Source organism: Miscanthus floridulus, chromosome 11, assembly GCF_019320115.1.
Source record: "Miscanthus floridulus cultivar M001 chromosome 11, ASM1932011v1, whole genome shotgun sequence".
NCBI lineage: Eukaryota > Viridiplantae > Streptophyta > Magnoliopsida > Poales > Poaceae > Miscanthus > Miscanthus floridulus.
In genome coordinates, this window is record NC_089590.1 from 81,364,981 (window position 1) to 81,378,063 (window position 13,083).

The 13,083-nt window shown below is 41.3% G+C and overlaps 1 long non-coding RNA gene across 1 annotated transcript; it reads left to right on the plus strand.

The window, feature by feature from the left end:
• The first annotated feature begins 11,247 nt into the window (after positions 1–11,247).
• LOC136491401 (uncharacterized) lies at positions 11,248–12,018 on the plus strand. The gene is made up of 3 exons (XR_010768029.1): positions 11,248–11,561; positions 11,642–11,699; positions 11,960–12,018. It is a non-coding gene; the product is annotated as an uncharacterized lncRNA (long non-coding RNA).
• The last annotated feature ends 1,065 nt before the right edge of the window (positions 12,019–13,083 follow it).

Consider the following 13,083-nt stretch of genomic DNA (forward strand, 5'->3'; position numbering starts at 1 on the left):
AAAGTAGAGAACACACATGTCATATAACACAATCACGTAGATAGCACTGCCACATAGATATAATAATATGCATGAAAGTAATCACACGAATGCATAAATAAGTGTATCTCACAAATAAAAACTCCAAATGTATATAATAAGCTAATACTAGACAACTAGCTCCCCCTGAAACTCGCTCCCCTGAGTCTACATACTCGAACCCTCTCTCCCTTTGGCGTCAAACACCAAAACCTAAGGGTCGGCTGGTGGGGCTACAACAGATGAGTCGGACGCTGAAGTACGTGGGGCAAGCTGGAACTGGGCACCATCATCATCTGACCCTGAGCTCTGAACTGACTGACCCTCTGTGGCAGGAAGTGTCGCTAAAGTGGTCTGGGTCTGAGCTGGGACAGGTGCTACCTGTGAAGCTGCTGGTACATCTGTAGGATCTGATGATGCGACTAAGCTAGGAAGCCTCTGAGTAGTCACTGCGACTGGGGCTGCTGTAGAAGGACCGGTGGCATGCATATGAGGTGGTGTAGGCATGCCGGTCAGCTCGTTGAAAGATGCTCCAAGACTCCTGGAGACTGACGTGTCAGGCACAAATAGCGAGGGTGACTGCTCTAGTGAGAAGCCCATGTGATATGGAGTGAACTGCGGGGCAACCACCGGTGAGGACAACCACTGGGACACCTGAACTATAGGTGAAGCAAACTAAGCTGTAGGTTGTCCCTAACTCTGAAGCCCGCTGGGTTGTATAGCTGGAGTCATCGTGGTGGAGGCAGGCTGAGCAAGCTGGGGCGAAGACTGTGGCAGTGGGGCCCCAAGTGCTGTCACAACATGCTGCATAAAGCCCATAAGCTACTGCTGCATGAGTATCTACTAGTGATGCATCTGCTGCTGCTGCTGGAGAAGCTGCTGCTGCCTTTGGAACTCGTCCTGACGAGCCTAGAACTGTGCGAAGTTGGCAGCGGTCTCCTATGCCTGTCGTGCCTAGTCCTACTGCATCCGTTTAAGAATAGCTATCAATGCGGGGTCCATCTACGGTGCTGGTGGAGCTAAGCTGGAACTACCGGCCTCTGCATCATGTCTGCGTGGAGGCATCTGAGGAATCGGCAGATAGTCATCATCCGAGCTATCACTGGACTCGGTCATCTCCTGCTGTGCCTCAAGCTGCTCCTCCTCTGTAGCGGCAATGCCTCTAATGATCTCGTCCTGCTGAGCTGTTGACTCGGGAATATCTAGATGATGGCTGGGCCGAGCTGGTGCCTGTGGAGTGCTATGCCTGATCCTCTGTGCCATGTTGTATGCTGGAAACTCTGTGGTGGTAGCCCTATACTCGGCAACTAACTCAGGAGTCCTAACCTGCACACACTTGAGCATCAAGAATGTGACCCAATGTGCATAAGGAAGCTATCGGCGACCCTTGAAACCCTCAGCAATAGTATCCTCCATCTCTAATAAAAGGAGGTCCCAAATGTCGAATACGGTCTACTACATCAGGGCATTAAGAAGCCAGAGCTGTAAGCGAGTCAAGCCCTCCTTGTATCCCAACCTGGGAAGCAGTGTCCTCCTAATAATAGCCTCTAGCACTCTCGCTGTAGGAGTCAAGTCACTGGGGTTCCTGCTCGACCCCTCACCAAAGGGCTCCTTGAAGCAATGTCGCACTAAATCTGTAGGGGGCACCAACCCTCCATGAGGATGCCTGGGAGGCTCCTACTGTCCATAGCATACCTCATGCAGCTTGACAGGCTGATCCTATAGCCACAGTATCTCCTGGGCCCTGGAGCTCATCACCCGGTAATCTCTGCCGTTGAATGCAAAATGAATGAAGTTGTGATGCGGATCAATGTAGAGTGAAGTATAGAACTGCCGGACCTAAGATGGTACATATAATCCTGTCCGACCAATCAGATCTGCAAGCCCCGGTAAATATGACAAGTAGGGGCGGATGTGCTCTCCAGCTGCTGCCACAATAGACTCCAAACTGCAGACCCTCTGTGATCTGAATACTGCCCCACTATTGATATAGGCATTGTAGAAGTCCTCCTGGAGCAGTGTATAGAACCCCTCAGCTGCTCTCTCATCCCTCCTCAGAGGGAACCATATGTCAAACTCAACAAAGCGCAGTTGGCGAACCTGCCTGGCTGTAGCGGCCCTCAAGTCGAGGTGTACCACTAAAGGCAGACCTTGTGGTCTAGGCAGAGGGCGTGACCCCCTATGCTATGTAGCTGGCCTAGGTGGAACTGTAGCACTGGTATGACTTGAGTGGCGTAGCTGGGGTGCCGGCTCGGTCTCCTCGGTCTGCTGACTCTCTAGAGTCTCTTAGGCTGGATGAGGCTCTACTGGTGGGGGCTGCTGTTGTGCCTCTTGCTGGGACCCCCTGACGCTGAGGCTCCTCAATGGCTAGACAATGTCCTGCCATCATAACAGTCCCAGGTGGACTACCATGAAGCCGCTCAATCTCCCTCAGTCTATCCTGTGCATCTGGTGCCAACTGATCTGCTATGACGATTCCACTATGGGCACCGCCTCTCTCGGCACGCTCTGCGGCCTCTACAACAGCTGCTGCTCTCACTGTCTCTGCGTCGGGGTACTTGCGCTTCTTGGATGTCACCTGCTTGGTTGACTTGCCCTTCGATCCTGCAGGCTGGCGAGGCGAGGGCCTCCGATCATCATCACCTGGACTACCACCAACATTCTTGGTGCGAGCCATCTGATCTGACAAGAGGGTGAATTGCCGCTGATGAAGATCAACAGACAAACTGACACTCTCGAGGCTTGGCCTCGATCCTTACTCGCGAGCTTGGCTCCGAGTTGACTGCCAACTACCACAAGAACCACACTGGCACTGACTCGCTGCACGATAGAATAGATGGATATACGAATAAATACAATATATCTAATAGATGCGAAAACCTAGAAAGCAACCAATGTAGGTACGAAATTGAGACGACGGGCACGCTACCTGATGAAACGGCGAACCAGGAAAAGGAAAGACGTCGCGCGGGGGAACCTCAAAACCGGCTAGGGTTAGGTCGAAAGCCCTGAATGCGATTGGGAATCAATACAATGCAGTTGATCTAGATTCACAGGCAAAACAGATTTGGAGCAATGATCTGGCCTTACCAAGGAGGAAACAGAGCTATGGCGCTTGCTTGAGCAGCAGGAAGACTAGAGGCGCTGGATCCACAAGCTTGACGTTGGCGTGGCTAACCCGCGAGAGGCACGCAGTAAGGCTCGGCAGCGGGCTGCGGTGGCGTGGAGGCGAGTGAGGCAGGGGAAGGCGCGGTGGTGTGCGTGGCTGGGGCACGAAGCTCGGCTGCGGGCTCGACTGCGACGGCGTGGTGTGCTAAACGGCGGCGTTGGCGTGGGAGAGCAGCGGCGGCGACCTGGCGGCGGCACGGGCTAGGGCAAAATGAGATGAGGGGCAACAAGGGTACGGCGGTGGTTAAATAGATCCCCTAAACGCGATAGATAAGGAAACAGAGAAAAGAGTCATGAAGCCACGCAAAATCCACTGACCGAACGCTCCGGTGGTAGCGACCGGACGCTACCACCCAGCGTCCGGTCGATTCCAGAGAGGTCCAATTCCTCTGGAATTGGGACCGAACGCGTCCGGTGGTCCATGACCGGACGTAGGCAGGGTCCGATCAGTACAGCCTGTTCCTTCACCAAATGACCGGACGCTGGAACCCCTTCTGACCGGACACACAAACGCAGCGTCCGGTGACTCCTTCACCAGCAGTTCACCTCCTGTGAACTGACCGGACGCAGGACAACAGCGTCCGATGTAGCGTCCGGTGCATCTTTTCCAGCAAATCTTCAAACTTCCTTCGCGCTGCCTATTCCCAATCAAGTCCCAACTTGAATAAGATCCAAATAAACACCAATTGGGACTGATGTGAGTGACCTCTCTCAAACCCTCATATTTTTCAAAATATTTTGCATTAGGCTATAATTCTTTTTAAGAAAATAGGCAACAAGAGGGCAAATGAAAGAAAACGACAAAAACAACATTCATGCATATGCAATACTTGTAAGTAAATCTAGTTGCTTGTCAAGTTTGATCCAAGGTTAAGCTTCTTCACACGCTTTTCGGTGGTTATCTTAACCATGTTAGACAAGCCCTATATGCATTGCCACAAATTAAGCATGTTGTATATTACAATGAATGCAAGGGACAACATAAGCTCAGTTTTTAGTGAAGTTACTAAAATCAAGTATATTGAGCTCATTTCGTAATCTACAAAAAGTAGCCTCATCTAGCGATTTAGTAAAGATGTCCGCTAATGGATCTTCAGATCTTACACCTTCTAGTGATATATTATTTTTAGCAACATGATCTCTTAAAAAGTGATGGCGGATATCTATGTGCTTGGTGCGAGAGTGTTGAACTGGATTATTTGCAAGTTTTACCGCACTTTCGTTGTCGCACAAAAGAGGTACCTTTTCTAGAACAACACCATAGTCTAGCAAAGTTTGTTTCATGTATAATATTTGTGCACAATAAGCACCGACGGCAATGTATTCCGCTTCGGCGATGGACAAAGCCACACTATTTTGTTTCTTGGAGGACCAAGAAACAAGTGATCTACTAAGCAAATGGCACCCTCCGAATGTGCTCTTTCTATCAACTTTGCATCCGGCGTAATCCGAATCGGAATAGCCAATTAATTCAAATAAAGCTCCTTTAGGTTACCAAAGGCCAATGCTTGGTGTGTGCTTAAGATACCTAAGGATTCTTTTTACAGCAATTAAATGTGTTTCCTTAGGACTAGCTTAAAATCTAGCACACATACACACACTAAACATGATGTCGGGCCTAGATGCGGTTAAATACAACAAGCTACCAATCATAGAACGGTAGAGAGTTTGATCAACCGGGTTACCTCCCTCATCTAGGTCGAGATGTCCATTTATAGGCATTGGTGTCTTGATTGGCTTACATTCATCCATCTTGAATCTCTTAAGAAGATCTTTTGTATATTTCTCTTGAGAGATGAAGATGTCTTCTTTCATTTGCTTGACTTAAAAACCAAGAAAGAATGTAAGCTTACCAATCATTGACATCTCAAACTCCTTCGACATCAATTCACCAAATTCTTTGCATGAGTCTTCATTTGATGATCCAAAGATGATATCATCAACATATACTTGACAAATGAAGATATGCCTATCAAACTTCTTGGTGAATAGTGTGGTCACTACAAGAAATTCTTCTTTTTATGACAAAATCCCTCATGACAAGGCCTATTTTCGTCATATAATGTAACATAATATGACGAAAAGTTATGTGTCATCATAAAATTATGAGACCCAAAAGTATTTATGACGACATCGTTTCTTGTGTCACATAAAGGTAGCAAGTTTCGTCACAAATTGTCAAGCGGCAGGAGTCGGTTGACGGTTGTGAATTTTTTACGATTTAGACAGTTTTTATATGACGATAGTAGACCGTCACTGAATGTTTTATCAAATATGACGACCCCCAATGTCATAAAATACCCCAGTACGAGGTGGAGCCTTGACCCATGACAGTTGGGCTCAGAGCTTGGCCTAGGCCCATGTAAAAAATGTAGAGGGGGCCCAGGTGGAAGGAGGCAGGCCGAGCCTAAAATAGAAGGCCCGAGAGATGTCTTTTTCTTTTTCTTTCTTTTTTTTAATTTATAAATCACTTGTTCGTCATGAACAAGAACGATTTCTCTTTTTAATTTCTGGTTAAAACTTGTAACTAGTCTTTCTCCCACATATTAACTCCAAATGTGATGATTTTTTCCTAAATTTTTCTAAAATCATTATCTATCAAGTTAATGTATTGATTTTGGTCATCTTTTCTTGTGACAAAGTTTGATCAATTCAAATTTTAAATTTAAAAAAAAATAACGACTTCAAACTAGATTTTGAAACCCGAAATGATTTCAAATGAAAAAGTCATAAACATAAAGGTTGTATAATTCATCAAGATCTACACTTTTTATTTTAGTCATTTGTTCATCCGATAAAGTTATAGTAACGTTGTTCACAAATTTTACACATCTTTCTCATAGTTTATGAAACTATAAGACAGATCTGTAAAATTTGTGAACAACGTTACTATCATTTTGTCGAATGAACAAATGACCAAAACGAAGTTTGTAGATCTCAATGAGCTTTACAATCTTCTTGTTGATGACTTTTTCATTTGAAATTACTTAGTACCCTAAAATTATGTTCGAAATTCTAATATTTTGAAATTTAAAATTCAAACTATTCAAACAAAGTCATATGAAAAAATAACCAAAACAAAGAAGGTAGATCTTGATGAGTTATACAAACTTGGTATTCATGACTTTTCTAGTTGAGACCATCTAGGGTTTCGAAAACTGGTTTGGAGCAGTCAAATTTTAAAAATCCAAAATTTGAATCGTTCAAACTTTATCAAATAAAAAGTTGACCAAAACAACAAATGTAGATCTTGATGAGCTTAACAAACTTGGTATTCATGACTTTTCTATTTGAAACCATTTAGAGTTTCAAAAACTGGTGTCAAAGTGTCATTTTTTTTAAATTTAAAATTTGACTTGGTCAAACTTTGTCAAACGAGACACTAAATGACCTCAGATGAAAAACTTTTGAATACAAAGGTGTTAGAACTCATCAATATCTACAATTGTTATATAGGTCATTTTCCATTTGAGAAAGTGTTAGTAAACACTAGTCACAAAATCATGAATCTCACATAGAGTTTATGAAACTATACGAGAGACTTGTCAATTTAGAACTAAACTTTCCTAACACTTTCTCAAATGCAAAAATAACCTATATAACAATTGTATATCTTGATGAGTTATACAAACTTGGTATTCATGACTTTTCTAGTTGAGACCATCTAGGGTTTCGAAAACTGGTTTGGAGCAGTCAAAATTTAAAAATCCAAAATTTGAATGGTTCAAACTTTGTCAAATGAAAAGTTGACCAAAACAACAAATGTAGATCTTGATGAGCTTAACAAACTTGATACTCATGACTTTTCTATTTGAAACCATTTAGAGTTTCAAAAACTGGTGTCAAAGTGTCATTTTTTTTAAATTTAAAATTTGACTTGGTCAAACTTTGTCAAACGAGACACTAAATGACCTCAGATGAAAAACTTTTGAATACAAAGGTGTTAGAACTCATCAATATCTACAATTGTTATATAGGTCATTTTCCATTTGAGAAAGTGTTAGTAAACACTAGTCATAAAATCATAAATCTCACATAGAGTTTATGAAACTATACGAGAGACTTGTCAATTTAGAACTAAACTTTCCTAACACTTTCTCAAATGCAAAAATAACCTATATAACAATTGTATATCTTGATGAGTTATACAAGCTTGGTATTCATGACTTTTCTAGTTGAGACCATCTAGGGTTTCGAAAACTGGTTTGGAGCAGTCAAAATTTAAAAATCTAAAATTTGAATGGTTCAAACTTTGTCAAATGAAAAGTTAACCAAAACAACAAATGTAGATCTTGATGAGCTTAACAAACTTGGTACTCATGACGTTTCTATTTGAAACCATTTAGAGTTTCAAAAACTGGTGTCAAAGTGTCATTTTTTTTAATTTAAAATTTGACTTGGTCAAACTTTGTCAAACGAGACACTAAATGACCTCAGATGAAAAACTTTTGAATACAAAGGTGTTAGAACTCATCAATATCTACAATTGTTATATAGGTCATTTTTCCATTTGAGAAAGTGTTAGTAAACACTAGTCACAAAATCATGAATCTCACATAGAGTTTATGAAACTATACGAGAGACTTGTCAATATAGAACTAAACTTTCCTAACACTTTCTCAAATGCAAAAATAACCTATATAACAATTGTATATCTTGATGAGTTATACAAACTTGGTATTCATGACTTTTCTAGTTGAGACCATCTAGGGTTTCGAAAACTGGTTTGGAGCAGTCAAAATTTAAAAATCCAAAATTTGAATTGGTTGAAACTTTGTCAAATAAAAAGTTGACCAAAACAACAAATGTAGATCTTGATGAGATTAACAAACTTGGTATTCATGACTTTTCTATTTGAATCCATTTAGAGTTTCAAAAACTGGTGTCAAAGTGTCATTTTTTTTAAATTTAAAATTTGACTTGGTCAAACTTTGTCAAACGAGACACTAAATGACCTCAGATGAAAAACTTTTGAATACAAAGGTGTTGGAACTCATCAATATCTACAATTGTTATATAGGTCATTTTTCCATTTGAGAAAGTGTTAGTAAACACTAGTCACAAGATCATGAATCTCACACAGAGTTTATGAAACTATTGTCAATTTAGAACTAAACTTTCCTAACACTTTCTCAAATGCAAAAATAACCTATATAAAAATTGTAGATCTTGATGAGTTATACAAACTTGGTATTCATGACTTTTCTAGTTGAGACCATCTATGGTTTCGAAAACTGGTTTGGAGCAGTCAAATTTTAAAAATCCAAAATTTGAATCGTTCAAACTTTATGAAATAAAAAGCTGACCAAAACAACAAATGTAGATCTTGATGAGCTTAACAAACTTGGTATTCATGACTTTTCTATTTGAAACCATTTAGAGTTTCAAAAACTGGTGTCAAAGTGTTATTTTATTTTAAATTTAAAATTTGACTTGGTCAAACTTTGTCAAACGAGACACTAAATAACCTCAGATGAAAAACTTTTGAATACAAAGGTGTTAGAACTCATCAATATCTACAATTGTTATATAGGTTATTTTTCCATTTGAGAAAGTGTTAGTAAACACTAGTCACAAAATCATGAATCTCACATAGAGTTTATGAAACTATACGAGAGACTTGTCAATTTAGAACTAAACTTTCCTAACACTTTCTCAAATGCAAAAATGACCCATATAACAATTGTAGATCTTGATGAGTTGTACAAACTTGGTATTCATGACTTTTCTAGTTGAGACCATCTAGGGTTTCGAAAACTGGTTTGGAGCAGTCAAAATTTAAAAATCCAAAATTTGAATGGTTCAAACTTTGTCAAATGAAAAGTTGACCAAAACAACAAATGTAGATCTTGATGAGCTTAACAAACTTGGTATTCATGACTTTTCTATTTGAAATAATTTAGAGTTTCAAAAACTGGTGTCAAAGTGTCATTTTTTTAAAATTAAAAATTTGACTTGGTCAAACTTTGTCAAATGAGACACTAAATAACCTCGGATGAAAAACTTTTGAATACAAAGGTGTTAGAACTCATCAATATCTACAATTGTTATATAGGTCATTTTTCCATTTGAGAAAGTGTTAGTAAACACTAGTCACAAAATCATGAATCTCACATAGAGTTTATGAAACTATACGAGAGACTTGTCAATTTAGAACTAAACTTTTCTAACACTTTCTCAAATGAAAAAATGACCCATATAACAATTGTAGATCTTGATGAGTTGTACAAACTTGGTATTCATGACTTTTCTAGTTGAGACCATCTAGGGTTTCGAAAACTGGTTTGGAGCAGTCAAAATTTAAAAATCCAAAATTTGAATGGTTCAAACTTTGTCAAATGAAAAGTTGACCAAAACAACAAATGTAGATCTTGATGATCTTAACAAACTTGGTATTCATGACTTTTCTATTTGAAACCATTTAGAGTTTCAAAAACTGGTGTCAAAGTGTCATTTTTTTTTAAATTTAAAATTTGACTTGGTCAAACTTTGTCAAATGAGACACTAAATGACCTCAGATGAAAAAATTTTGAATACAAAGGTGTTAGAACTCATCAAGATCTACAATTGTTATATAGGTCATTTTTTCATTTGAGAAAGTGTTAGTAAACAGTAGAGTTTCAAAGTGTCATTTGTGAACAATTGTTATATTGTTGACATATTTTTTATTTGAAATTTGTTATTATCCTATAATTTTTGTATTTACAACTTTTTCATTTGTATTCATTTGGTACTCAATATATTTATATAACATATCTGCTTTGAAAATAGAAAAATAAAAAAAAAAACAAATGAATATTGGGCCACGTAGGGCTCCAGAATTTAAAGAGAATAGAGCGTGTGGCCAAGACGGGCGCACACGATGTCCACGGTAGCAAAATTATTTTCACTCCTCGGATTCCTGATGAACAGTGCTCATGTCTCCTCGCGAGCCACTCTGCAGCCAAATATATACTGGGTCCAAACCCTAGCTCTCTCTCTCGCGTCCGCATCCGTGCCTCCTCCCTCTCCCTCCTTTCTCGCGGTGGCGGCACGGCTTCCAGGCGGGGCCGGGCACCTCGCCCCGGCGAGGCCGGCTCTCTCTCGCATCCGCATCCGTGCCTCCTCCCTCTCCCTCCTTTCTCGCGGTGGTGGCGTGGCTTCCAGGCGAGGCCGGGCACGGCGCCCCGGCGAGGCCGCCCCCAGGAGCGACCGCAACCCGGCGCGGCGGCGCCCCACGTGGCGGCGGCCACAGCCGCGAGCACGCCCCAACGGAGGACGCAGGCCTAGGCGAGCACGCCCGGCTCCTCCCGATCCCTCCTCCCTCGGAGCTCCAAGCGCGGGTGTGAGGCGAGGGCGCTCCCCAGCACGGCATGGTGGCGCGGCAGCTCCCTAGCGCAGGTTTCTTCTTCCTCTGGTGATTTTGGGCCGGATATTCATGGATCTGGTGCTTTTGCTTTGACATTTCTTGATTCCGAATCTGGCTATGTACAGCACGGTAGCCCCGGCGAGGAAGGCCCTCAGCGCGGTGGCCTCTGGTGCGGCAGCCCCGGTGCGCGTGGCCCCTGGTGCGGCCGCGGAAGACCCAACAACCATCCGTCACGGTCCGCTGGGGATTCTGTCCTTAACACATAGCAAGGACCCAAGCTTTACAAGCGCACAACCTGTAGGTATTTGATTCTTGTTAATTTTTTTTGTGAATCTCGGAGCTGAGTCTAATTATTGCTTTGTGTTCTGTACTAGGCCTGCAATGTGCCGGTTTCCTTCAGGGGTTTAGGGTTTCCCAGTAATTGCATTTTGATGTTCCTTTTGCTGTTAATTTTGTCAAGGTGTCCATATAGAATTGTAGAGTAATTAAAAAGGTGCTGCCAGATATGCATCCTCTATATATGATCTTTCACTTTTGCTCTGATCCATTATTTATTTTGCTTCTAGGTTTCTAGCTCAAAGTTAACATTTCCTGAATTATGAAGCATTTGAAATGCCATGAGAGAGTTAATGTTCTGAAAAGGCAGCTTTTAATCATGCTAATAAAGTGTTCTGAAGAAACTGTGAATAGTTGGATAACAATGCTAAATTTATTATGTTGTTAAATTCATGCTAGCTGTGTCATGTTACACCCCTAGACTACCATTTTACAAATGAAAATATTTCAATATTCCATTATACAAATATGATGTACTGAACTTGCATATTATTACAGGATGCTTGGCCTGTAATGGTTTTTGGACAATAATCATGTCTCTATAAATGAATAGATGAGATGTTGATCTCACCTATGTTGCTTGTACCAAAAGTTGGTTTGAGTGCACTGTGATATTAATCCAATCCAAGCAAGTTTGGTGATTCTGATCTTTGATTCAGGTGTGTCGCTAGGCAGGTTGGCGAGCGGCTAGGTGAGGTTGTGTCATAGTCTGTAGGTCAGGGCAGTGGCCGGACATTGGCTGTCCAATTAAAGTTTACATGGATGTTGCAGGCTGAGGCACAGAGAACCCTAACTTGAAGCTTCATCAAATCCATACAGAAGCAATCAAGTTTAGTTCTCTACCTCTATTTATCTCAATCTAACCAAACACAATATCACAGGTGATTCATTTAGGAAAGAAAAATACCTTTGAAGTCATCTATATTTTGCTATGGAAATAAGATCACCTGGGATGCTTTTGGACATGTAGTATTACATCCGTCTAGCATGGTAGCATTGGTATTTCAAATCAGGAAAAAGTTACTCTTTACAACCTGCATTTATGTCTAGGCAAATGGCATGACAAGCCGCTGATTTTGCAACCTTCAGGGGCAGTAGTAGCTGACTAGCTAGCAGCGAGGCGAGCGGCCCTGCCTGGAGCGTTCTGCAGAATAGCAATTGTACTTGTCTACTTGAGCATGGCTTGCTAGCAAGGTAATCATTACATGGAGCCACCTCAAAATCAGGGTATTTTGATTTACTATCTTTAATTTCTGAACTATATCTTTGTATAGGACATTTGCATAGGACATTTTTCCTCTTCATTGTTTCTTTTCAGATAACAGATAGGGTCATGGGCGTTGTTTGCTGGGCTGTTGGCTAGAACTTGGCGCTAGCTATTGGCTACTGGCTAGAACTTGTTTGGTGCAAGAACTTGGCTCTAGGTGCTGGCTGGAACTTGACGCTAGCTGCTAGAATTTGTTTAGTTGGCTGGATCATTTTGTGTTCATGTTTTTGTTGTAATTTTGTATGGAAACATGTATTCTGGAACATGCGCCTTTGTATGGTCGTTATGATATTATGGAATTGGTTATATGGTTTATTATTGTTTCAATTGGGTCAGCCCATAATATGGGCCTGGGCTGGAAATGTTGGGCTCACAATATTTGACGTTACCCTATTGTCATAATAACCTGTCCTCCCACGTACCATTTGTGATGGTTCATACATTATGTGATGCGTTGACTAAACAATATGTGACAGTTATAGTCGTCATAAAAGGTAACAATAGGTGACGATAGAACGTTACCGTCACAAAAGGTCTTGACATTTTGTGACGGTGGCCCATAAAATCGTCACGAGGGACATTATGTGACGGTCGTTATATGACGACCGGCGTGACGCTGCTTTTTCGTCATAAAGTACTTTTTATGACAATTTTTGTACTTTACATGACAGTTCCGGTTTGTCATACAAGCCCTGATTTTTTGTAGTGGGTGTCGACCTTCCCAATGGTGAAGCCCTTTTCAATGAGGAAGTCCCGAAGGCGCTCATACCAAGCTTTTGGGGCTTGTTTAAGCCCATATAGTGCCTTGGACAACCTATAAACATGATTAGGATATCTAGGGTCTTCAAACTCGGGAGGTTGATCAACATAGACTAGTTCATTAATAAAGCCATTTAAAATGTACTTTTCACATCCATTTGATATAGTTTCATTTCATGATATGATG